Genomic DNA, 27,762 nt, shown 5'->3' with positions numbered 1-27,762 from the left:
CTGGTGAGTTTGCAGAAAAATGGGAACACTTATACCCTGTTGGTGGGAATGTAAATTACTTCAATCATGTGGAAAGCAGTATAGTGATTCCTCGAAGAGCTAAAAGTACAACTATCATTCAACCCAGCAGTCCCATTAGCACATGATACCCAGAGGAATAGAAATTATTCTCTCATAAAGACACGTGCACATGAATGTTCAGTACAGCACTATTCACAATAGCAAAGACATGGAATCAAACTAAATGCCTATTAAAGACAGATTGGATAAAGAAAATGTGGTACATGTATATCATGGAATGCTATGCAACCATAAAAGAAAAAAAGAATTAGATCATCTCTTTTGCAGGAACATAGATGGAACTGAAGGCCATTAGCCTTAGCAGACTAACTGAAGAACAGAAAACCAAATATTACATGTTCTCACTTATAAGTGGGAGCCAAATTATAAGAACTTATGAACACGAAAAAGGAAACAACAGACACTGGGGTCTAGTTGAGGGGGGAAGAAAGAGGAGGGAGAGGAACAGAAAAGATAACTATTAGATACTGGGATTAATATCTGGATGATGAAATAGTATGTATAACAAACCCCTGGGACATGTGTTTATGTAACAAAAGTTTCATATGGGCCTCCAAACCTAAAATAAAAGTTAAAAAGGAAGGTAAAGCATATGGCTGATATGTGATCTACAAAATCAGCAATTTCATGTGGTTCATTCCAAGAGTAGTTGTGTTTTATAAGTTCATATGACACTGTTTTTCACTTCAACGCTACTATTACTCATTATCTACATTATTATCTACTTTTATGTAATAAATTTCCCCAAAGTTTAGTGGCTTAAAACAACAAAAACTTATGTCACAGTTTCCATGAGTCAGGAATTCATAAGTGACTTAGCTGGGTTATTCTAGTTCAAGGTTTCTTGTGAAGTTACAGTTAAGTTATTGGACAGGGCTGAAGTTAACTGAAAGCTTGACTGGGGCTGGAGGATCTACTTACAAGGTGGCTCATTCACATGCCCAGAAAGTTACTGTTGGTTGTTGGCAAGAGGCCTTAGTAGTTCCTTGCCCCAGGAGCCTCTCTATAAGGCTGCTTTAATAACCCCACACTATGGCAGCTAGCTTAACCTAGAAAAGGATCAAAGAAGTAAAAAGGAAGTCTACCATCTTGCTCAGATATCACAATGCTTTTAATGACCTAGTCTTCAAAGTCAGACAGCATCACTTCTACCATATTTTGTACACTAGAAATGAGTCACTGAGTCCAGCCCATAAGCAAGAAGAGGGAGAATTAGGTTACACCTTTTGAAGAAACGAGTATCAAAGAATTTTAAAGCCACCACAATAGCAATAGTTACTCTCTATGCAAATATACGTGACCAATGTTCATACAATGTTTTGAAGCACAAGTTCATTTGGCGAAGACAAGACACATATTTTTCCATCCTGGTGCTCTCTTTCTCTACTTATCTCCTCTTACTTCCAGTCTTTCTGCAAAAACGTCATTCTTCTCTCTTTCTTTTATCAGCATCTCTGCCGAGATACAATATCTGAAAAGTAGTAGTCTTTATTATTTGCCATTTCAAGGACCTATGAGACAAACATACTTGAACCTTGTAAAAAAGTAAATGTTTAATGAAGTGAGGCAGGAGTTTTATTCCAGCTCTATTTATATTAAACTCTAAATCCACACATTTTGTAAAAAACTAGCCCAACAATTTGTTAGGGGAAAACTTACTTATTGTGAGCCAGCGTAACTGAGTTGTGGTTTCAGCTTAGTTGCTAACTAGCTGTCAAATATTGGATAAAAAGTTCTATCTCACACCTCAGTTTTTCTTATGTCTACAGTGGGTTACCTATAAGATTTTATTTAATGAAAAAATAGTATATGGTTATGATTAATTCTATTAATCATATATTAATATATAATATAATTATATCAATCATAATTATATTAATCATAATTATATGAATAATATATTATGTACATATTATGTACATACTATTTCATCATCCGGATATTAGTCCCAGTATCCAATAGTTATCTTTTCTGTTCCTCTCCCTCCTCTTTCTTCCCCCCTCAACTAGACCCCAGTGTCTGTTGTTTCCTTTTTTGTGTTCATAAGTTCTTATAATTTGGTTCCCACTTATAAGTGAGAACATGTAATATTGGGTTTTCTGTTCTTCAGTTAGTTTGCTAAGGCTAATAGCCTCCAGTTCCATCTATGTTCCTGCAAAAGAGATGATCTAATTCTTTTTTTTATGGTTGCATAGCATTCCATGATATACATGTACCACATTTTCTTTATCCAATCTGTCTTTAATAGGCATTTAGTTTGATTCCATGTCTTTGCTATTGTGAATAGTGCTGTACTGAACATTCATGTGCACGTGTCTTTATGAGAGAATAATTTCTATTCCTCTGGGTATCATGTGCTAATGGGACTGCTGGGTTGAATGATAGTTGTACTTTTAGCTCTTCGAGGAATCACTATACTGCTTTCCACATGATTGAAGTAATTTACACTCCCACCAACAGGGTATAAGTGTTCCCATTTTTCTGCAAACTCACCAGCATCTGTTACTTTTTGACTTTTTAGTAATAGTCATTCTGACTGGTATAAGATGGTAACTCATTGTGGTTTTGATTTGCATTTCTCTAATGATCAGTGATACTGAAATTTTTTTCAATATGCTTGTTGGATGACTGCATGCGTGTCTACATAATATGTACATAATATAATGGCACAGAATTTTGTGGGGTTTTTCCCCCTTCTGTTTGGTGCAGTTATACAGGGCAATAACAAAATACCCCATGGCCCCCCATATCCTCCTTTTTAAAAATGTTTGGACCCAGTCCAGGCTATTCTACAGGCAAATGATTTATTAACTGTGTATCATTTGGTCAGGGTGGTGACCATTGAAAAAATATTGGCATGAACTGGAGACAGTTACAACTATTTTCTATTGTGCTAAGTGTCATCATGTCCATCGAGTGGGCTTTTGGAGCTGGTGAGCCTGAATTCTGGAAGCTGTATACTGAGCAAATAAGCTTTCAAACTTAAAGTTCCAATTTTAGATATTAATATGAAGAAAATATGTTTCATTTTTTAATGAATTTTACTTTTCTTGCGAAAAGTATACTTTTTTAATGTTGAATATTTGTGAATATTTTTATACAGTCAAGGTCACCTATGCAGGAAACATTTGTCATAATACTGACCACCTAAACATGCCTTTCACATACCATCTAGCCTTGCTCCCCAAGAAGACTTTTCAAGGTGTTAATTTGCCAATTTGCTTAAAAACGTAAATTTGATTAAATTTACAATGAGCTATCTAGAGACACAGACATAATAGAAATGTCTTGTACTCATAAAAGAGTAACTGAATAAGAACACATATGGAAAATTTTACTAATATCAGGCCTGGTCTGGAGACAAAAGCTAAATCTGATTACAAACATATGTCTCAGATCACAGACAAACTTCTAAGCTCTGAGACAATTTAGTAATAACTTAAGTCACATCAGAACACACACATCCTAATCTACTTTTGCCAATGATGGCATAGTTCCTGGGTTTTCTCCCCCTTAAAGCAAAAATAAATAAATTAAAAAGCAAAGGCAAAACACATAGCATATCTAGTATTCCACAATATTGACCCTAATTTAAATCCTGGGTTTAGATCATACCAGTAACAGACAGACAGCAAACATTCATTTGGTACTTACTCTTTAACAAGAGCCTGATTAGTGAATGTACATTTGCAACAAAGTAAGAAACAACGCTGCTCTCAAGAAGCTGAATCTAGAATTAAGAGATTACAATAAAGATAAAAAAAAGCAGCATAGAAGGCTTCAAAGATATACTACCTCTGGAGATGATTAATAAAAACACAAAACAGAACAGGGTAAAAACAGTTGAAGTGTTTCTCTATCTGGAAAAGAAGACTGGTCTGATTTATTATTTATTACGAATTCTATAGTAGTGTCATTATTAATATCTAGTGTATCTTATTCTTGCCTTAGGCTATACCAACTATCTCCAGGCCTGCTGAACGAAAAGCAGAGGAGAGAATTGGTGGGGCAGTGTCTTTGCCCTTAAATAGCCTCCATTCTGCTCGTTTCTCCAAAGATGTACAGAGCTATTGAATCATCTTTTTTGTTTGTTTGTTTTCCTTTTTTTTAGAGACAGGGTTTTGCTCTGTTGCCCAAGCTAGAGTGCAGTGGTGTGATCATGGCCCACCGTAACCTCCAGTTGCTGGGCTCAAGTGATTCTCTTGCTTCAGCCTCCTGAGTAACTGGGACCATAGACAGCCCCACCATGCCTGGTTAATTATTATTATGATTATTTATATATATATATTTTTTTAGAGATGGAGTTTTCATGTGTTACCCAGGATCATCTCCAGCTCCTGTCCTCAAGCAATCTTCCCACGATGGCCTCAAAAACAGCTGGGATTTCAGTCATCAGCCACCACACCAGGCCCTGAGTAGTCTTTTAGGTAGACCTGCAAACACAGTTCCCACCCCATCTTTTATTACTGTTTTTCATCTTTGAACTTCTCTCCCTTGATTAATTCTTTGCATCTCTTGAAAGCCAAATATAACCACTATTCAAAGGAAGTTTATTATCTGTGGAACCCCCCAAACAATCACCATCATACTCAAGCTTTATTTAAAAAAAAATTGTTAATTGAAATGCAGTATGTACATATAAAAGCACACAAATGCAAATCATAAGTGTATAGTTCAATGGATTTCCACAAAGTAAACACATCTGTGTGACTACCATTGAGTCAAATAATAGAATATTACCAACACCACTAACAGCCCCCACAGTGCTATCCCTTGGAAATTAATCTTCCTCTAATAATAGTCATAGATTAGTTCCACCTAATACTGAGTTTTATTTAAATGGCATCATGCAACATGTACTCTTTTGTACCTGGTTTGTTTCGTACAATATCATGTTTGAATGATTCATCAATGTTGTTATATGTAGCAGTGGTTTATTATTATTATTATTATTATTATTATTATTATTTTCATGAGTTGGAGTCTTGCTCTGTGACCTAGGCTGATGTGCAGTGGCACAATCTGGGCTCACTGTAACCTCCGCCTCCCAGGTTCAAGCAATTCTCCTGCCTCAGCCTCCCAAGTAGCTGGGATTACAGGCATGCAACACAACTGGCTAATTTTTGTATTTTTAGCAGAAATGGGGTTTGATCATGTTGGCCAGGTTATTCTCGAACTCCTGACCTCATGATCCGCCCGCCTTGGCCTACCAAAGTGCTGAGATTACAGGAATGAGCCACCTGCCCAGTTGGTTTATTATTTCTCAGTGCAAAATTGTTTTCCATTATATGAATGTACCAAAATATATTTATCCATTCTGGGGTTGATGGAAAGTTTGGGGCTGTTATAAATAACACAACCATGGGCAAAGTAGCACATGTTTTTGGTGATTATCTGTTACATATAGTGCGTCTACTGTACTCTTCTGTGTATTTCCTCTTACAGTCTAGATATTTTCTTTTGATCTATCTTCTAGATCATTTATCTGAACTGCATCCCTCTATCATGCTATGAATTTTAGTTATTGTATTGTTTCAATTCAAAATTCTCCAGGTGATCATCCTCTTATAATTCTCCACTTGGTCATTTGTTTGAAGATACTAATCAAAACTGTTTTAAATTTGTTTTCTTATTACTGTAGTATTTGTGTCACATGTGGATATGTTTCTGTTGCCTATTGTTTCTTCTGATGCTATTAATATCTCTAAAAAAAGTTTGCTTTCATTACCAGTCTTCTGAATGAGAAATTTTAGTGATAATTTAACCTATCCTCTCGCAGGCCAAAAAGAGCTATATTACTCAAATCTGATCAGATCTTGAAATGACTTAGGCTAGTTTGCAGCTTCAGTAAGGTTCAGGATACCTCTAATTTTCCGCATATACATGGTGCATTCCTCAAGGTATCCTAATTAGAGCTTGAGTGTTTGCTAGGGCCATTCTTCCTTGAACGCTCTGAAGTAGAAGTCTGGTCTCCCTAGAACTGTGGAAATGCTGAAAACTTCATATTACCCTTCAAGTATGTTTGGCTTTTTCAACACACTTGATGCTTGACTCATCTGCATCTTGTCCTGTGCAGTTAATCAGATGACTCAATGGAAGAACGGGTATTGATTGCCAATCTCACTTTAATTTTGTTTTAAATTTTCATGGGTACATAGTAGGTATATATATATATATATATATATATTTTGTGGGTACACAGTAGGTACATAGTAGGTATATATAGATATATTTCACGGGTACATAGTAGGTACATATGTTCGTGGGTACATAGTGGGCACATGAGGTATTTTGATAAAAATATACAATATGTAAAAATCACATGAAGGTAAATGGGGTATCTATTACCTCAAAAATTTATTCTTTATTTGTGTTACAACCAAATTATATGCTTTTGGTTATTTTTAAGTGTACAATAAATCATTATTGACTGTAGTCACCTTGTTGTCCTATCACATACTAGGTCTTATTCATTCTATCTAATCATATTTTTGAGCCCATTAATTATTCCTATCCTCACTACCTTTTCCAACTATGGTAACCATGATTTTACTCTCTCTCTCCATGAGTTCCGTTGTTTTAATTTTTAGCTCCCACAAATAAGTGAGAACATAGGAAGTTTGTCTTGCTGTGCCTAGCTTGTTTCATTTAACATATCTTCCAGTTCCATCCATGTTGTTGTAAAGGACAGGATATTGTATTTATGGCTGAATAGTACTCCATTGTGTATATGTACATTTTCTTTATCAATTTGTCTGTTGATGTACACTTTGGTTGCTTCCAAATATTGGCAGAGCAGTGCTGCAACAAACTATGGAAGTGCAGATATCTCTTCAATATACTGATTTTCTCTCTTTTGAGTATATACCTAGCAGTGGTATTGCTGAATTGTATGGCAGTTCTCTTTTTAGTGTTTTTGAGGAACTGCCAAACTGTTCTTTATAGTGGTTGTACTGATTTCATTTCCACCAACAATGTTCAAGGGTTCCCATTTCTCCTCTTCCTTGTCAGCATTTGTTATTGCCTGTCTTTTGGACAAAAGTCTTTTAACTGGGATGAGATGATATCTCATTGTAGTTGGGATTTGCATTTCTCTGATAATCAGTGATGTTGTGCACACTTTTATATCCTTGTTTGCCATTCGTATGCCTTCTGAGAAATGTCTACTTAGATCTTTGCCATTTTTAATTGGATTAGATTTCTTTTCATTGAGTTGTTTGAGTTCCTTATATATTCTGGTTAGTAATCCCTTGTCAGATGGATACCTTGAAAATATTTACTTCCATTCTATGGGTTGTTTCTTCAATTTGTTGATTGTATACTTTGCTGTGCAGGAGCTATTCATTTGATGTGAACCCATTTGTCCATTTTTGCTTTGGTTGCCTGTGCTTGTAGAGTATTACTCAAGAAATCTTTGCCCAGACCAGTGTCCTGGATAGTTTTTCCAATGTTTTCTTAGTAGTTTCTTAGTTTAAGATCTTAGATTTAGGTGTTTAATCCATTTTGGTTTGATTGTTGTATATGGTAGGAGGTGGGGGTCTAGTTTCATTCTTCTGTATATGCATATCTAGTTTTCCCAGCACCACTTATTGAAGATATTGTCCTTTCCCCAATGTATATTCTTGGCACCTTTGTTGAAAATAAGTTCACCGTAGATGTATGGATCTATTCCTGGGTTGTCTATTCCTGGTCTATATGTCTGTTTATATGCTGGTACCACACTGTTTTCCTTACATTATCTCTGTTGTGTAATTTGGAGTCAGGTAATGTGATTCCTCAAGTTTTGTTCTTTTTGCTCAGGATAGCTTTGTCTATTCTGGGACTTTTGCAGTTCCATATAAATTTTAGGATTATGTTTTCTATTTCTGTGAAGAATGTTATTGGTATTTTGATAGGCATTTATTGAATAGATAGATTGCTTTGAGTAATATATACATTTTTAATGATATTTATTCTATCAATCCATGAACATAGAATACCTTTTCATATTTTTGACCTCTTCAGTTTCTTACATCAATGTTTTATAGTTTTCATTGTAGATATCTTTCACTTTTTTATTTTATTCCTAGATATTTAATTTTAATTGTAGCTATTATAAATGAGATTACTTTTTTGATACATTTTTCAGATAGTTAAGTGTTGTCATATAGAAATGGTACTGATTTTTGCATGTTGATATTGTATCCTGCAACTTTACTGAATTTTCTTATCAGTTCTAATAGTTTTCTGTCAGTCTTTAGGTTTTTCCAAATATAAAATCATATCATCTGCAAACAAGGATAATTTTACTTCTTTCCTTTTCCTTTCCAATTTAGATGCCCTTTATTTCTTTCTTTTGTCCTAATGGTCTAGCTGGTACTTCCAGTACTATGTTGAATAACAGTGGTGAAAGTGGGCATCCTTGTCTCATCCCAGATCTTAGAGGAAAAGCTGTCAGTTTTTCCTTATTCAATATGATACTAGCTGTGAGTCTGTCATATATGACTTCTATTATGTTGAGGTATGTTCCTTTTATATCCAGGTTTTTGAGAGTTTTTATTATGAAGGAATGTTAACATTTAGCAAACTTTTTAAGCATCAAGTGCAATTATTATATGGTTGTTGTCCTTCATTCTGCTGATATATCACATTGATTGACTTCTGTATGTTGAACCATTCTTGCATCCCTGGAAAAAAATCCAACTTGGTCATGATGAATGATTTTTTTAATGTATCGTTGAATTTGGTTGTTTGGTATTTTGTTGAGGACATTTGTGTCAATGTTCATCAGGGATATTGACCTGTTACTTTCTTTTTCCTTTGAGGTGTTTTCTGGTTTTATTATCAGTGTAATACTGATCTCATATAATGAGTTTGGAAGTATTCCCTCTCCCCTTTTCAGAATAGTGTGATTAAAATTGGTATTGGTTCTTTTTCAAATCTTTGGTAAAATTCAGCAGTGAAGCCATTGGGTCCTAGCCTGTTCTTTGCTGGGAGACTTTCTTATTATGGCTTTGATCACATTACGTGTTATTCACTTATTCAGGTTTTGGATTTCTTCACAGTTCAATCTTAGTAGATTGTGTGTCTAGGAATTTATCTATTTAAGTTTTCCAATTTATTGGCATATGGTTGCTCAGAGTGGCTTCTAATCATCCTTTGAATTTTTGTGGTATTAGTTGTAATGTCCCTTTTTCATCTATAACATTGTTTATTTAGTTCCTTTTTGTTTTTTTCTTAGTCTAGTTAAAGTTTATCAACTTTCTTTATAATTTCAAAGAAACGACTTTTAATTTTGTTCGTCTTTTGTATTGTTTTAGCCTTTCAATTTCATTTGTTTCTGCTCTGATGTTTATTATTCCTGTTCTTGTAACTTGTGGTTAGTTTGATTTGTTCTTGATTTTCTACTTCTCTAAAATATACCATTAGGTTGTCTATTTGAAGTTTTAACATTTTTTATATAGGCACTTATGACTATAAACCTTCCTTTTAGTACTGCTTTTGCTGTGTCCCATAGGTTTTTGTATGTTGTATTTCCATTTTTATTTGTTTCAAGAACTTACTACATTTTCTTGTTAATTTTTTCATTGACCCACTGGTCATTCAGGACCATATTGTTTAATTTCCATGGATTTGTATACTTTCCAAATGATTGCTAGCCTTATTCCATTGTAGTCAAATAAGATACTTGATATAATTTCTTTTTTTGAAATTTTTAAGACATTTTTGTCCTATTATATGGTCTATCCTTGAGAATGATTCATATGCTGAGGAAAAGAATGTATATTCTGCAACCATTGAATGAAAATAATAAATATATATTAGGTCCATTTGTTCTTAGTGCAGATCAAGTTCAATTTTTCTTTGCTGATTTTCTTTCTAAATGATATTTCCATTCCTGAAAATGGATGTTGAAATCTCCAACAATTATTGTATTGGGATCTACCTCTCTTGATAACTCTGATAATATTTGCTTTATATATCTGGGTGTCCCAGTGTTGGGTGCATATATATTTACAGTTGTTATATCTCCTTGTTGAATTGACCCCTTTATCATTATATATAGTGACTTTCTCTGTCTCATAGTTTTTTGTTTTTAAATCTATTTTGTCTAATATAAGCATAGTCACTCCTGCTCTTTTTTGGCTTCCAGTGGCGTGAAATATCTTTTTCCATCCCTTTATTTTCAGTTTGTATGTATCTTTATAGGTGAAATGTGTTTCTTGTAGGCATCAGAGATTATTGGGTCTTGTTTTTTTATCCATTCCTCTGGTCTGTGTCTTTTGATTTGAGAGTTTAGTCTGTTTACATTAAATGCTATTATTGATAAGTAAGGACTTACTCTTGCCATTTTTTCATTTTCTTGGCCTTCTCTTTCTTCCCTCTTTCCTTTTTGTCTTCCTTTTAGTGAAGGTGATTTTCTCTAGTGGTACATTTTCATATTTTATTTTTATTCTTGTGTATCCATTATGTTTTTTGATTTGAAGTTACCATGAAACTTTCAGGTAATATCTTATAACCCATGATTTTAAACTGATGACAACTTAACATTTATTGCATAAACAAACAAAAATCAAGCAAGTAAATTGAAAACTAATAAAAAACCCACACTTTAACTTCATCATTCTACTTTTAAACTTTTTGTTTTTTCCATTTATTTGTTATGCTATGGCTTAAGCTGTTGTAGTTATTATTTTTGCTAGGTTCATCTTTTAGTCTTTCTATTCTGGGTACGAGTAGTTTATACACCACAATTATATAACAAATGTTTGTTATAATATTGTGTTTTTTCTATGTACTTACCATTGCAAGTGAGTTTTGTACCTTCACATGATTTCCTATTACTCACTAATGTCTTTTTCTTTCAAACTGAAGAGCTCCCTTTAGTATTTCTTGCAGGACAGGTCTGGTGTTGATTAAATACCTCAGCTTTTGATTGTGTGGAAAACGATTTCTTTCTCCTTTATGTTTGAAGAACATTTTTACTGGATACATTATTCTAAGATGAAAGGTTTTTGTTGTTGTTGTTGTTGTTCTGCACTTTAAATATGTCCTGACACTCTCTCCTGGCCTATAAGGTTGTCACTGGAAATTTTGCTGCCAGACTTATTGAAGCTCCATTGCATGTTGTTAATTTTCTCTTGCTCCTTTCTTTATATTTATCTTCAGGAGTTTGATTATTAAATGCCTTAGGTAGTCTTCTTTGGGTTAAATCTCCTTGGTGTTCTATAAACTTCTTGTACTTAGATATTGATGTCTTTCTCTAGGTTTGGAAAGTTCTTTGTTATGTTTTTGAATAACCTTTCTACCTCAATTTCTCTCTCTCTCTCTGTCTACACTTTAAGGCCAATAACTCCTAGATTTGGCCCTTTGAGGCTGTTTTCTGGGTTTTCCAGGCATATTTCATTCTTTTTCATTCTTTTTTCTTTTGTCTTTTTACTGTATATTTTCAAAAAGCCTGTATTCAAGTTCACTATTTATTTCTTTTGCTTGATCAATTCTGCTAAGAGACCCTAATGCATTTTACAGTATGTCAATTGCATTTTCTGTTTGATTATTTTAAATTACTTTAATCTATTTGTTAAGTTTATCTAATAGGATTCTGAATTCCTTCTCTGAATTATCTTAAATTTCTTTGAGTTTCCTCAAAACAGCTATTTTGAATTATTAGTCACATATATCTGTGTCTCTGGGTTTGGTCACTCATGCCTAGTTAGTTCATTTGGTGCGGTCATGTTTTCCTGGATGGTTTTAATGCTTGTCAATGTTATTGGTGTCAGAGCATTGAAGAATTATATATTTATTCTTACCTTCATAGTTCAGCTTATTTGTACCTGTCCTTCTTGGGAAGCATTTCCAAGTATTCAGATGGTCTTGGGTGCTATAATGTAAATCTTTCATCACTGCAGCTGTATTTAGGGGACACCCAAGCTCTTACAGACGTGTAGAGGTACTGGCTTGGTGGTCTTGCGTAAAATCTGGAAGCGTTCCCCGGAATATGAGGCAGAGACTCTTGTTCTGCTCCCTTACTTTCACCCAAACAAATGGAGTTTCTATTCCTTTCTGAGCTGTCTGGAGCTGAGATAGGGGTGACACAGGTACCCCTGAAGCCACCACCATCCCTGGAACTATGGTGAGTCAGACCCAAAGCCAGCATAGCACTGAGTCCTGCCAAAGGCCTGTGGTGACTACTGCCTGGCTACTGCCTATGTTCACTCAAAGCCCAAGGACCCTACAATAAGCAGATAGTGAATCCAGCCAGCTTTGTTTCCTTCTTTTCAGGATGATGAGTTTCCCTGGCACCAGGCCGGTCCAAAGATGTCATCCAGGACCAGGGCCTGGAGTCAAACACCTTGGGTTTTAATTAGTCCATTTGCATGCTGCTATAAAGAACTGCCCAAGCCTGGGTAATTTATAAAGGAAAGAGGTTTAATTGACTCACAGTTCAGCACAGCTGAAGATTAAGAGAAAGCTAGGACCTTCTTCTCAAGGTGGCAGGAAGGAAAAGTGCCAAGTAAAGCAGGAAGAGCCCCTTATAAACCATCAGATCTTGTGAGAACTCACTACCGTGAGAAAGGAATGGGGCAAACTGCTCCTATGACTCCATTACCTCCACCTGGTCTTTCCTTTAACAAGTGGGGATTACAATTCAAGATGAGATTTTAGTGGAGACATAGCCTAAATGTATCAGGTATCTTCCTGGTGCTTCATTCTACTGTGGCTAAGCTGCCACCCAAATCACAAGAAAAAGTTCTCACCACTCTTTCCTCCCCTTTTTACAAGCAAAGGAGTCTCTCCCTATGGCCACCACTACCACAGGCCCTTGGAGATTACTGCTGGCTATCGCTGATATTCACTCAAGACCCAAGGGCTCTTCAGTCAGCTTTTAGTGAAAGCTGCCAGATCTGTGTCTCTCTTTTCAGGAGAGTGGGTTCCCCTCTGGCCCAAGCCAAGTCTAGCAACACCATCAAGCAGCACGGCCAGGAATCAGAGACCCCAGTAAACGCTCAGTACTCTACCCCACTGTGGCCCAGCTGGTATACAAGCTGTGAGGCAAAGTCCTCTTTACTTTTTTTCTCCTTTCCCTAAGCAAAGGGAGTCTTTCCCTTTGGCTAACATAGCTTGGAATGTGCTGGGTCACACCTAAAGCAAGCATAGCTCTGAGTTTCACCCAAGGTCCACAGCAAGTACTGCCTGGCCACCATTGCTGATTATTTAGGGCCCAAGAGCTCTTTAATCAGTAGGTGATGAATGCTGCTAGGACTTGGCCTTTTGCTTCAAGACAGTGGGTTCCTTTCTGGTCCAGCGTGTGTCTAGAAATATAGTATAACAGTTAGGGCCTGAAATGGGTATTGAAGATGCAAGACAAAGTCCTCTTTACTCTTTCCTCTCCTCAGGCAGAAGGAATGGGGTTCTAGGACCTGAGAGTTCTTCTGCCTGGGGCTGGGGGAGGGATGGCTCAAGTACTCCCTTGGCTTCCTACGCTGGTGTCTCACTAGCTCATGTTTATCTCAAGTCCACTGACTCTGAACACTGCACAGCACCTGGACTTGCCCAGGAATTGGAGTCCTTGTGGCCTAGACTGCCTTTTAAGTTTATTTAGAACCCCAGAGCCCTTTAGCCCATGGAGGAGGGGCTTGCTAAAACTCATATTCAGACTGCTGAGATGGTTAATTTTCCTCGGGCTATGGTTAGTCTAAATACTCCCTCCGTGGTGGCATCGACTGTGTTCTACCCGATGTTGCTTTCCGCTTTGACTGGGCAGCACTGAGTTTCTCTTTTTATTTATTTATTATTGTTCTGTCATAAAATAATCCAAAATACCTGGAAGTAGAAGTTCCAGACTTGAATTTGTATTTATTCAATTTTTTAAAATAAATGCTTAAGTGGCATTAGGATAAAGCTGCTGCCAACATGTAAGACAGTAAATTTTGAGGGAAAAATGATCTTGATTATCAAATTTTAAGAAATTTGTGGAGAAAAGACCAGAAATTATTTACTTCCCCAGGACTGAAATAAATAAATAAATAAATAAAAAGAGACTAAACAGTACAAAAGCTAAACAAATGCTTAAAATAATGACCATTACATCACATCTAGATTATGTATTTTACAATACCCACTTTTCACAAGTTAAAGGTAAACATTTTCTTTGTAGATCAAACAATGTATGGAATTTTTCGCTATTATTTGAAATAACAGTCTTTACTATACAGATTTTAATTTATGTGTGTTCTTTTAGAAATTTTTTCATATTTGTATGCTGTAACTCACACAAAACTCATAAATCCATATGCATGTGCATGCACACTTATTCTAAAAAATTAGAAGTAAATCTGCCAGGCCAGGGGCTGTGGCTCAAGCCCATAAGCCCAGCACTATAATCCGTATAATCCCTTGGCCTCAGAGGCTGAGGTTGGCAGATCACTTGAGGCCAGGAGCTCCAGCCTCCAGCTCCCAGCGTGAGCAACACAGAAGACGGGTGATTGCATTTTCAACTGAGGTACCGGGTTCATCTCACTGGGGCGTGTCGGACAGTCAGTGCTGGTCAGCACTGACCAGTGAGAGCTGAAGCAGGGCGAGGCAGAGAAATGCAAATCAAAACCACAATGAGATACCATCTCACACCAGTTAGAATGGCAATCATTAAAAAGTCAGGAAACAATAGGTGCTGGAGAGGATGTGGAGTAATAGGAACACTTTTACACTGTTGGAAGGACTGTAAACTAGTCCAACCATTGTGGAAAACAGTGTGGCGATTCCTCAAGGATCTAGAACTAGAAATACCGTTTGACCCAGCCATCCCATTACTGGGGATATACCCAAAGGATTATAAATCATGCTGCTATAAAGACACATGCACACGTATGCTTATTGCAGCACTATTCACAATAGCAAAGACTTGGAATCAACCCAAATGTCCATCCGTGACAGACTGGATTAAGAAAATGTGGCACATATACACCCTGGAATACTATGCAACCATAAAAATGGATGAGTTCGTGTCCTTTGTACGGACATGGATGCAACTGGAAACCATCATTCTCAGCAAACTATCACAAGAACAGAAAACCAAACACCGCATGTTCTCACTCATAGGTGGGAACTGAACAATGAGATGACTTGGACACAGGAAGGGGAACATCACACACTGGGGCCTATTGTGGGGAGGGGGTGGAGGGGAGGGATAGCATTAGGAGATATACCTAACGTAAATGATGAGTTAATGGGTGCAGCACACCAACATGGCACATGAATACATATGTAACAAACTTGCACGTTGTGCACATGTATCCTAGAACTTAAAGTATAATAATAAAAATAATAAATAAATAAATAGAAAGCAAGCCACAGATGCATCTTTACCAGCCTAAAGCTTCTCTTTCTCTCAGGTATGATATGAAATGAAGGAAAAGTAGTTCCTTAGCTTTAAAATGTCTACATGCTTTTTAAAATTTACTACCAGTTCAGTTTGTTTTCCAAACAAAACACCAGCTTTAAAAGCTGTGTTTAAAAGATCTTAGGGTGTTAGGGGATGTTGTTCAGCTCATTCAAGCCTGTAACATCATTCTACCTAAAGTCCTATACTATAAATTATTGATTTCATCAAATCCATTGAGATAGAACTGCACTACTCAATATGGAGAACCTACAAAAATGTCTCTGTATCTATTGCTGAAATTCAAAATAAGATTTGTGAAATTTGCTCTAGAGAGACAAGGAGTAAAGACATAGGAAACAAGAAAATGAATACTTGTAAACTTTTCAACTTTCCCTCAAAGTACATTTTCATTTTATATAATTTCAAACTTACAGAAAATTTACAACAATAGTACAAAAACTCTTATCTAGACTTTACCTGGATTCACTAATTATTTGCGTGTTTCCCATTTGCTTTATTATCTCTTCTTCTTCCATTCCTTCCTCCCTTCTTCCTTCCATATTTTTGAGCTATTTAAGTGTTGTTGGAAATATTTTGCCTTTTTAACCCTAAATACTTCAGTGTGTCTTTTCTTAAAATAAGGATACCCTCTTACCACAGAAGTTATCAGCATCAGGAAATTTAATGTTGATATAATATTACCAAATCTGCAGTTTATATTCAAATTTGTCAATTGTCCTGGTAATATCCTTTTTACTTATTCCTCCCATGTCCAGAATCCAATCTAGACTCATATACTACATTTAGTTTTCATGTTATTTGAGTCTTTCATTGTGAAATAATTCTTCAGTCTTTCTTTATCTTTCTTGTTTGGACATCTGTGAAGAGTACAAGCCAGTTATTCTCAAGGATGTTCCTCAATTTTTTTTTTCTGATATTAGATTTTTAAAATGTGTATTTTTACTTAGCTACTTTCTGTATGCTCTGGCATGTTATGTCTAGGAAATATATCTGTCTTGCTTACTTGTGTTTCCCCATGATTAGTCCTGTGCCTGGGTACACAATAAGTACTCATTGATTGATTTTTGAGTAGAAACATACCAATATGTGGCATTCATTTGATGCATATTATTTAATTTTTAATCCTTGCTAAAACTTCAAATCTAATTATCCTTAAGCCCATTTTTCAGATAAAGAAACTTAGGGTCAGAGTCTATTAATCACCAAAGTTACATAAGATACTAATTTGCAGTAAGTACTAAGCTCCAAAGTTGTCCCTTCATCACAGATCTCTTCTATTCATACTATGTTCACCCTCTGAAATTTTTCCAACTTCCAGGCATTGCGCTTTCTGATTCTAGTGTCAACTTTAAAATCAATTATACTGCCAATTATTAAGATACAAATGTAACTGAATGGAATGACATAAACCTAAGGGCTAACGTATTTTTATCTGCTAAATACATGAATATATGCATCTTCCTACATTCAGTAGCTTCTGAGGATATTTCACAGTCTCATATCGTTTGTCTTCTAATATAGTTTATAATAAGAATGGAAATTACCTTTGAACATGTAACAAAGTATTATGTTACTTCAAGATCTGTGAAACTGGGATGGGTGCAGTGGCTCATGCCTATAATCCCAGCACTTGGGGAGGCCAAGGCAGGTGGATCACCTGTGGTCAGGAGTTAGAGACCAGCCTGGACAACATAGTGAAACCCTGTTTCTACTAAAAATTCAAAAAAATTAGCTCAGCATGGTGGCAGGCACCTGTACTCAGGAGGCTGAGGCAGGAGAATTGCTTGAACCTGGGAGGCAGAGGTTGCAGTGAGCTGAGATTGCGCCACTGCATGCCAGCCTGGGGGACAAAGTGAGACTCTGTCTCAGGAAAAAAAAAAAAAAAAAAAACTGAGAAATTGGACATCTTTTTCATTTTCTTTTTTTCTTTTCTTTTTTTTTTTTTTTTTTTTTTGCAAAAAGGACCAACTGTGGAGCCAGTAGTTACAAAGATTCTCTAAAGGAAGTACATGGAAGAGTCCAGGAATTCTTCTTTCTTTTCTTCTCCATTTATATTTGTAAAAATATCTATATTTTTTAAACATACGATGATGCCAATTTCAGTTTTTAGCGAACGAAGGAGACACAGAAGGAGAAATTTGTATCTCATGTCTGAAAGAGTTTAAACTTACCTTGATTTTTTTTTATCCTGGCTAATGAAATTTTATTCATTCTTTACTCAAGATTATAAAATGATTTGTAGGCCAATTGTATTAGATTGAATTAGAAGAGTTAAGTGGGAAATGATGATAACTAGCATTTATAGGCCATTGATTATATTCCAAGGCGTTGTGCAGAATACTTTGCCTGTAATTAAATGAATATTTAATGTAATATTTAGTCTCTTTTGTACTAATGTTTTCATGACATTTTGTACCTATAATAATATCTAACATAAAATAACATTAATATTGGTAACCATTCTAAAATTGCTTTGAGTTAATTCTTGTATTTCTGCTCTGAATTTTTCTTTTTCTTTTGATCAGTGTCATTGTCAGGACCATTATTTTAATTTATGCTTTGTTGCTTTTAATTTATATCTCTAGAATTCTGGGCATGCACACATTTTTAATCACTGGAGAGAAGAAAAACAAAGTTATTATTAGGTTATCACAATTGCTTTTGCACCAGCCTAATATAAAGAGGTCTCTAATATAAGGAGATCTCTTGCATATTCATTGTATTATACCTTAAAGGCATATGAATGGAGAAACAGTAAAACACCAGCAGCAGAAAAGTATAAAATAAATTGCTTTTAGAAGTGGAATTCGGTGTTTTGATTGGTATCATTTTTCAGAATATAGATTGAGATCAGAAAGTTTTACATATGGATTACTATATTCAGAATCTTAGGCAATAAGGATATTAATTTGGATAATGATAGAAGCAGTAAATAAAGTAAGATGGGAACTCTTTCTCCTCCCTATCCTTAACTACATTTCTGCAAACTACTGTGGTTCTATGTATAGTTGTTCACAAGCTGAAAAACTAGACTAAGCACTGTTCACCCTTCTCCTGGCCTCTGCTTTAATCATACCTCTGAACACACCCTCACACAGACCCAATACTACCATAAGAATGAAAGATGACAGTGACCTACACAGATGATAAACTTCTCCCACATGACTACTGCCACAGAGTTATAAGTGGAACATCCAGTTTGCTTCAGCTTTAATAATCAGAAAAGAAAATGAGCTTTTTAAGTATTACAGGAAAATTGTATTAAATTTCTTGGGAAAGGGCCATTAAGTCCAGGTTGGGATTTTTGAACCAGGATAAAACTATTGAATAAAAGATACTGCTCCAAGCAAGACTACTGTTTAACAAATATTTGCCCAAAGAATAATTTATAAAACACTAGTTGTCAAAGATAATCTTGGAGAAAGTGGTTGGTGTTTAAATATTTGGAAAATGTGTTATTACATGGTCGCCCTCACATATTAGAGTATTGGTGACTCCAAGATGTCTTGCGGTATGAAAATCAATTTTAACTTTGTTTAATGAAACATTTCCCCAGTATATATTAATGTTTCCTCATCAGGAAACAACTTTAAGACCACAGAAAATATGAGAATGTATGTTAGGCAAGAAAATGATAAGACAGAAAAAGGAAATCATCCGGTTCCAAAAAAATACCTTTCCACAGAGAGTTGGACACCTCCCCAGTTAATAGCACTGGCAAGAAGCCAGCATAAATATTGAACACATTTCCTTTCTGGGAGCTGAACTGCTGCATTCCATCTGAAAGAAATCAGTACTTCCATATTTTACGTTCTTAAAAAAGAAGTAAGGAACCTAATTCTCTCTACAAAGCTTCTAAAATCCAGACCAAACCTTTTTTTGTGAACATCATGTGCTATTTCTAAGCTGCCTGCTTGACACCTCTGCTATGATGCCTTGCAGGCACCTCAAGGTTAACATTTCCAAAATTAAACTTCAGTGAACTTTTCTCCATAAGTATGCTCTCTGCAGGGATGTCTTCGAAGGGGGTGGTTCCACCATCCCCTGCTGTTTCTGTTGATAACCTAGAATTTACCTTCTACCCATCTTTTTCCACACATACCATTTCCCCCTCACCTATTGATCTTACCTCCAAAATCCCCATTTCTCTACTTCTCTTTACATCCAGCACCAGGATTCTAGCCAAATACATAATCGTCTCTTCCCAGCAATATTCTCCTAAACATTTTCTGTCTGGCTTTATGTTGCCTTCCTCTTATTGCCCATAATATGTTTTCCACAATTTAATGAGATGGACCTTTGAAAAACACTCATATAACCAGATCATTCCCTTGCTGCTTATGTTGCTCTTAGGATTAAGGCTCATTTCCTTAACCTGGCCCACAGGACCCTGTGTGATGTCCTGAAAACCCATGTCACTTCTTTTTGTGGGGATTTTTCTCCTTAATTCTTTTCCTTTTAGTCATAACAGTCTTCTCTCAATTTCTCATAAGTTCTATGGTCATTTTTATCTCGATTTCTGCAAATGTCCCTTCTTTCAGAGGTGCTACCCATCCCATCCAGTACTCTCTCCCACTAAATGATGGATTTGTATGTATTCTTCAGAACTAATGTCTCAAGAAAAGCCTTTCCTGAATCCGTGGATCATGTTAGAATCCTATATGGATGCAATCCATTCACTTACAAAATACTTGGTAATCAGTTTTTCAACAATTGAAATGTAACAATTAATGAAATAATGCATGTAGCTCTACATTAGACATTTTAGAAATTGATGACAGGAAAGAATTTCCTGTAAGTTTCTGTTCTTTCATTAACTTATTTAATATCCAAATACTAAGACCTTTTTTATATTCCAGGCATTCATTTAAAAAATATTTTCTTTTGTTTTTTTAGTTGACATTATAATTGCACATACTTAAGGGATACAGAGTGATATTTTGATACATGTGTACAGTGTATAATACTCAAATCAGGATAATTAGCACATGTGTGTCCTCATTTATTATTTATTTGTATTATAAACATCAAAAATCTTTTCTTGTAGCTGTTTCAAAACATACAAATAAATTATAGTTAACCATATTCAACCTATGGCGCCACAGATTGCCAGAACTCATTCCTTCCATCTAGCTGTAATTTTGTATATTTTAAAGAACCTCTTCCTATTCTCCTCTTCTCCATATCCTCTAATACTCATGATTCTACTGTCTGCTTCCAAGAGCTCAATATTTTTTAGCTCCCACATGTGAGTGAGAACACACAGTATTTATTTCTGTGCCTGACTTATTTCACTTAATATGATATCCTTCAGGCTGCTGTGAATGATAGGATTTCATTCTTTTTATGGCTGGATAGTATTCCATTGTGTGTATACATCATATTTTCTTTATCCATTTACCTCTCAATTAATATTTAGGTAATTCCATATCTTAGCGATTGTGAATAGTGCTGCAATAAACAAAGGAGTGTAGGTGTCCTTTTTATATGCTGATTTCTTTTCCTTTGAATAAATAACCAGTGCTGGGATTGCTGGATCATATGGTAGTTTTATTTTCAGTGTTTTGAGAAAACTCCACACTGTTTTCCCTAATGGCCGTCTTAATTACATTTCCACCAACAGTGTACAAGGGACCCATTTTTACGGCATCCTCACCAGCATTTACTATTTTTGCCTTCTTGGTAATAGCCATTCTAACTGGGATGAGATGATATTTCATTATAGTTTTGATTTGTATTTCCCTGACGATTAGTGGTATTGAGCATTTTTTTTCATATATTTGTTGGCCATTTATTTGTATGTCTTCGTTTGAGAAATGTTTATTTAGATCCTTTGCCTGCTTTTTAACCAGATTATTTGTTCTGTGAGTGTTTGTATTAAGCAGGGTGTGTGTGTGTGTGTGTGTGTGTGTGTGTGTGTATGTGTATTGCTGTTTAGCTGTTGAGTTTCTTGTATATTCTGGATATTAGTCTCTTGTTGGATGTATAGTGTGCAAATATTTTCTCCCATACTACAGATTCTTTTCATCACTTCTTGATTGTATTCTTGGCCGTACAGAAGGTTTCTGGTTTTTTTTTTTTTTTTTTTTTTTTTTTTTTTTTTTTTTTTTTTTTTTTTTTTTTTTTGAGACGGAGTCTTGCTCTGCCGCCCAGGCTGGAGTGCAGTGGCCGGCTCTCAGCTCACTGCAAGCTCCGCCTCCCGGGTTCACGCCATTCTCCTGTCTCAGCCTCCCGAGTAGCTGGGACTACAGGCGCCCGCCTCGTCGCCCGGCTAGTTTTTGTATTTTTTTTTTTAGTAGAGACGGGGTTTCGCCGTATTAGCCAGGATGGTCTCGATCTCCTGACCTTGTGATCCGCCCGTCTCGGCCTCCCAAAGTGCTGGGATTACAGGCTTGAGCCACCGCGCCCGGCCAAGGTTTCTGGTTTAACATAGTCCATTTGTGTTTTGTTTGTTTGTTTGTTTTTGTTTTTGTTTTTTGTAGCCTGTGCTTTTGAAGTCTTAGCAATCAAATATTTGGCTACCTCAATGTTCTGAAACATTTCCCCTATGTTTTCTTGTAGCAGGTTTATAGTTTTGAGTCTTATGTTTCAGTATTTAATCCATTTTGAGTTGAGTTTTGTTGCCAGATACTCTTCTAGAGGTCAGTGAGCCAGAACTGAGTTAGACAAAGAAAGCTTCTGCCTTTTGCAGATTTTCTCTTTCTGGGTCAGATTCTGTATTTTGCCTTGGAGTGAGGAGAGCAGTTAAATAAGTTGCCCTCCAAGATGCTTCTTGTCTCAGGTATTCCAGACAGCCTCACAGGCCCAAGGTTCCTTTTCTGCGTACCCACCCATGGGGCTAGCCCCATCTTCCATGGTGACAGGAGACCATGGTGACAAGGCTCCTTGCACTGTGTCTGAACAACTTCTGAGTACATCTGAGTACAACTCCTGTGACTGGAGTTAGGGCAAGTACCTTACATGGTTCTTTCCAGCACTCTGAAAATATCCATTTGAAATGAATGTGTTGATTTCCTTCAATCTCAGCTGAAGGGGAGAGATAGAGATTAGATTTCTGACTGGTTCCTCACAAACACTGTGGTATTTTACAACTTTGTAAATTATTTTCTCTTACCGTTTTGGCTGGACAGATGAAAAAACTATTTTGAAGGAGCAATTGCATTTCATTAGCTGCATTCGGCATCTTCATTTGTTTTTATATGGCAATGCATTTTGCCTTATTATTTGAAGTATGTTTTTCTTATCTGTTGTAGGCACTACACTTTATTCCTATTTGCTGATTTAAATAGATTTCAACCAAGGAAAAGCACAAGATTCTCACATTGCTGTACACTAAATTTCTGGCCTGGAATCATATGCTATTTGTGATACTTTAAGTGCAATGACATTTATGTAACTGTATTATTGGTTGCAAAATAACTTTAAAAGTAACTTTATTAACTACATTAAATAGAAATAACAAATACTAGAAACCTGTGTTTTATGCCACAGTCCCAGTAGGTGTTATCTTGTAATATTGCATTATGAAATCTCAGGGCTTTAAAGAAAGAACATTAGGGTTTATATTTTCTCACCTGGCATAAAATGTAATACAATGTTTCATTTATCTTCAATGGTTTCTTTTCCTTGAATTATTTGTAATGAAAAAATATACTTGTACATTGCTCTGTTAAGAGAGAAAAAAATAATATCGGGAACATCCATGGTTTATATTTAGAAAATTCTCTGATTGCTATCCCCAAGCCATCACTCTACAGCTTAATATTTATTTGAATTTTTATTTCAATAGTGAAGCTTTCTGCAGTAATTTAGAAAAATAGGTTATCCAGTTAAAATAGAATTTGGCAATAGAATTTATTTCTACCCTGGGGTTATATTACAGGTAAAAATATTTATTTTTGTTGATTTGGAACAAAGGTTTTATTTTTTATTAGATATATAGCTTCTTGTCAGTTACAAATAAGAGTGTTGATATCAACAAAATAAGAGCTCCTAGTCATTAATCCCATAACATGTGCCCAGCAAGGTGGCATTACATAAATATGTCTCATTTAGTTCTAATAGTGATCTTTTGGAGAAATATTGTTATTTCCATTTTTAAGGATGAATAACTGAGAATTGGAGGTATGAAACTTATACAAATTCCTGTGACTAGAAAGCAATAAAGTATAAGCTCTGGCCTGCCTGACAGCAAAGCTGATATTCCTGACCTCTATTGTCAATCTCCAGTGTCCCTAACTCCAAAATATAGGTCTTCTTAATGTGATCATCTCGCAAAATGATTTTGCCCATTATTTGTGCAAGCTGATATTCTTGGGTAGAAACAATAGAATATGATCCACAAGTCTTAGTTACATTAAATTTGAAAACAAATAAGGCGACAAAAATTTCAGGAAGGATAGAGATTAGCCGACATGTGCCCATTGCAGTTTTACTAAAATGGGAATCTCTCTGTGCATGTGTGTGGAGCAACACTCAGGCACACTGGCAGTGATCTTGAGAAACAGGGTGCTGATTTGAATAGAATTGTTTCATCAAGTACTGTCTTTTGCCTGAATGCCAAAATTAGTGGTACATTAGTACATTGATGAAACTAGTAAATCTACTCCTGAGACATTTTATTTACTAGTAGATGAATGGTGGTGATGGTTGGAGAGAGAACCTATGGGCTAGATAATAGAGAATTGAAGGGGAAAATGTCAAAGCAAAATGTTGGGTAGGCAAACTAAATGCATTATCAGCTTCTAAACCATGAGGGAAAATCCATGTAGGAGGAAATGGGATGGAAATAAGGAGGAGATGGGGGCAGATGGTTATGCTTGGAGGCAGAGAGCTGGAGACAAAGCCTGCAGTGATTCCCCAACATAAGCAGAACACCAGTTCGAGCAATACCTTATGCATATCCTCTGGGGTTTGGGTAGGCTTGTGCCATGTGAGTTTCTGAAGGTGGAAAAGTATGTAATTTTTCTTTTAAGACTGCTCAATAGGAATGCAGCATAGAATTTTTCCCCCTAGAAGAATGTCTTCTTCTTGCAGACATGGATGGCAGCTATTATAATCTCCAAGAATGCCATTGTTCATAAAGTAGGAAGACTCATGAAGATTAGTAGTGAGACAGGACCCAAAGCCTTGGAACCAGGAAGAAATAAACTTGTCATAGAGTCATTACCAGAACGCAGTTATGAAATAGAAGTGGAATTTTATGGAAAGACTATAGTTGTGAACTACAATTATTGTATTAGGTCACTTGCATGGTAAGAACAATCTTGATGCAAAAGGCAATTAGAGCACCAAGACTGAAAATACTCAATATTCAGATGTATTAGTTTGTTTTCACTTGCTGGCAAAGAAATACCCAGGACTGGGCAATTTACAAAAGAAAGAGGTTTAATTGGACTTACAATTCCACATGGCTAGAGAGTACTCAGAATCATGTCTGGAGGCAAAAGGCTCTTGTTACATGGTGGCAGCAAGAGAAAATGGGTCCCTCTCACAACTTGTGGGAATTCTGGGAGATACAATTCAAGTTGAGATTTGGGTGGGGACACAGCCAAACCATATCATTCCACCCCCAGCTGCTCCAAATCTCATGTTCTCACATTTCAAAACTAATCATTCCTTCCCAACAGTCCCCCAAAGTCTTAACTCATTTCAGCATTAAAGTCCACAGTCCAAAGTCTCATCTGAGACAAGGTCAGTCCCTTCTGCCTATGAGCCCGTAAAATCAAAAGCAAACTAGTGACTTCCTAGATACAATGGGAGTACAGGTATTGGGTCAATACAGCCATTCAAAATGGGAGAAATTGGTTTAAAAAAAAGGGGGGGGTGAGGGGGGTGGGGCTACAGGCCCCAGGTAAGTCCAAAATCCAGCAGGGCAGTCAAATTTTAAAGCTCCAACATGCTCTCCTTTGACTCCAGGTCTCGCATCCAGGTCACACTGATGTAAGAGCTAGGTTCCCATAGTCTTGGACAGCTCTGCCCCTGTAGCTTTGCAGGGTACAGCCTCCCTCCAGGCTGCCTTCATGGGCTGGTGTTGAGTGTCTGTGACTTTTCCAGGTGAACAATGCAAGCTATTGGATCTACCATTCTGGGGTCTGGAGGATGCTTGCCCTCTTCTCACAGGCCTACTAGGTGGTGCCTCAGTAGGGACTCTGTGTGGGGGCTCCAACCTCACATTTCCCTTCCACATATGGAGCAGAGGTTCTCCATGAGCGTCCCAGCCCTGCAGCAAACTTCTGCCTGGGCATCCAGGCATTTCCATACATCTTCTGAAATCTAGGCAGAGGTTCCCAAGCCCCAACTCTTGACTTCCATGCATTCACAGACTCAACACCATGTGGAAGCTACCTGGACTTGGGACTTGCACCCTGTAAAGCCATGGCCTGAGCTCTACCTTGGCTCCTTTCAGCCATGGCTGGAGCAGCTAGGACACAGGACATCAAGTCCCTAGGCTGCACACAACACAGGGACCCTGGGTCTGTCCCACGAAATCATTTTCTCCTATGCCTGTGGGACTGTGATGGAAGGGTCTGCCATGAAGACCTCTGGCATGCCCTGGAGACATTTTCCCCATTTTCTTAGGGATTAACATTCAGCTTCTCAGTTATTTATGCAAATATCTGCAGCTGGCTTGAATTTTGCCTCAGCAAATGGGTTTTTCTTTTTCTATCACATTGTCAGGCTGCAAATTTTTCAAACTTTTATGCTCTGCTTCCTTTATAAAACTGAATGCCTTTAACAGCACCCAAGTCACCTCTTGAATGCTTTGCTGTTTAGAAATTTCTTCCACCAGATACCCTAAATCACCTCTCTCAAGTTCAAAGTGCCACAAATCTGTAGGGCAGGAGCAGAATGCTGCCAACCTCTTTGCTAAAATGAAACAAGAGTCACCTTTGCTCCAGTTCTCAACAAGTTCCTCATCTCCATCTGAGACTATCTCAGCCTGGACGTTATTGTTCATATTGCTATCAGGCTTTTAGTCAAAGCCATTTAACAAGTCTCTAGAAAGTTCCAAACTTTCCCACATTTCCTTCTTCTGAGCCATCCAATCTAGTCCAACCTCTGTCTGTTACCCAATTCCAAAGTGAATTCCACATTTTTGGGTATCCTTTCAGCAATGCTCCACTCCCAGTACCAATTTACTATATGAGTTTGTTTTCACACTGCTGATAAAGACATACCTGAGACTGGGAAATTTACAAAAGTAAGAGGTTTAATGGGACTTACAGTTCCACATGGCTGGGTAGTTCTCAGAATCATGGCTGGAGGCAAAAGGCTCTTCTTACATGGTAGCAGCAAGAGAAAGTGAGGAAGAAGCAAAAGCAAAAACTCTTGATAAACCCATCAGATCTCACGAGATTTATTCACTATCTTGAGAATAGCATGGGAAAGACCTGCCTCCATGATTCAGTTACCTCCCCCTGGGTCCCTCCCACAACAGGTGGGAATTCTGGGAGATACAATTGAAGTTGACATTTTGGTGGGGACACAGCCAAACCATATCACCACAGATAATAAACTTTAAGTCACAGTTAAATTGGATCACCTGATGGAGAAAGACTGTGGATCACAGGATAAATAATACAGGTTGCTTTCTTCTTGAGGCATGCTTTTGTTGAAGGTCTTGGATTGGCCCCTGAAGTCATGCATCCCTCTTTTTGAAACCAGGCTTATCACATGATTATTTTGAGAGATTATGTTTAGCAATAGAGCAATAGCACTCACTCCGATGACCAAAATCATGCATCACATTTTACCATTGCATATGTATTGCTAAAAGTGGAGGATACGTTAACCACTGTGAAAAACTCCCTCTGACATATAGATTGTTTCAAACATGTCACTCTGTTGGCCAGGAACTTACATCCAGTTATTGAAAAGCTAAGTATAATGCAAAGTATTTAGTTTTTCCAAGGTCACCTCTTAGTTGTCTCCCTTTTACGCAATGACAATTAGATCGCTGTAGAGGGTCAGCCCTTTTTCTTCTTCTCCCAGTCAAACTTTATCATTTTAAACTTACCTTTATCTTCTTGTTATTACTATTGTATTATAAAATATAGTAAGTGTGAAAATGAGCAAGAATATCACATTTGTAAAGGAAGCCCCTATACAGCAGGTGGGGACAATGATCTCGTTCACATCTAGGACTCTGGATGAATAAACTCAGGTTCTTTTTCTTTTTCATTTCATTTTCTTCTCTTCTCTTTTTCTTTTGCTTTTTTCTTTCTGAGACATAGTCTCACTCTCACACCCAGTCTTCAATGCAGTGGCGTGATCACGGCTCACTACAGCCTCTATCT

General features: G+C 36.7%; 1 protein-coding gene and 1 long non-coding RNA gene across 2 annotated transcripts in view; one reads left to right on the top strand and one right to left on the bottom strand.

The window, feature by feature from the left end:
- Positions 1–27,762, top strand: part of ZNF385D (zinc finger protein 385D) — a 988,862-nt gene that overhangs the window by 390,423 nt on the left and 570,677 nt on the right. The gene's annotated exons all lie outside the window — the stretch shown is intronic.
- LOC117084238 lies at positions 1,397–26,743 on the bottom strand. The gene is made up of 4 exons (XR_004437366.1): positions 26,690–26,743; positions 23,038–23,129; positions 3,736–3,811; positions 1,397–1,592 (listed from the first exon to the last, which is right to left on the bottom strand). It is a non-coding gene; the product is annotated as an uncharacterized LOC117084238 (long non-coding RNA).

This window comes from Trachypithecus francoisi, unplaced genomic scaffold, assembly GCF_009764315.1.
Source record: "Trachypithecus francoisi isolate TF-2019V2 unplaced genomic scaffold, Tfra_2.0 Lachesis_group0, whole genome shotgun sequence".
NCBI classification, from domain to species: Eukaryota; Metazoa; Chordata; class Mammalia; order Primates; family Cercopithecidae; genus Trachypithecus; species Trachypithecus francoisi.
The sequence above is the reverse complement of the archived record's forward strand: the minus strand, read 5'-3'. Positions and strand labels throughout refer to the sequence as shown.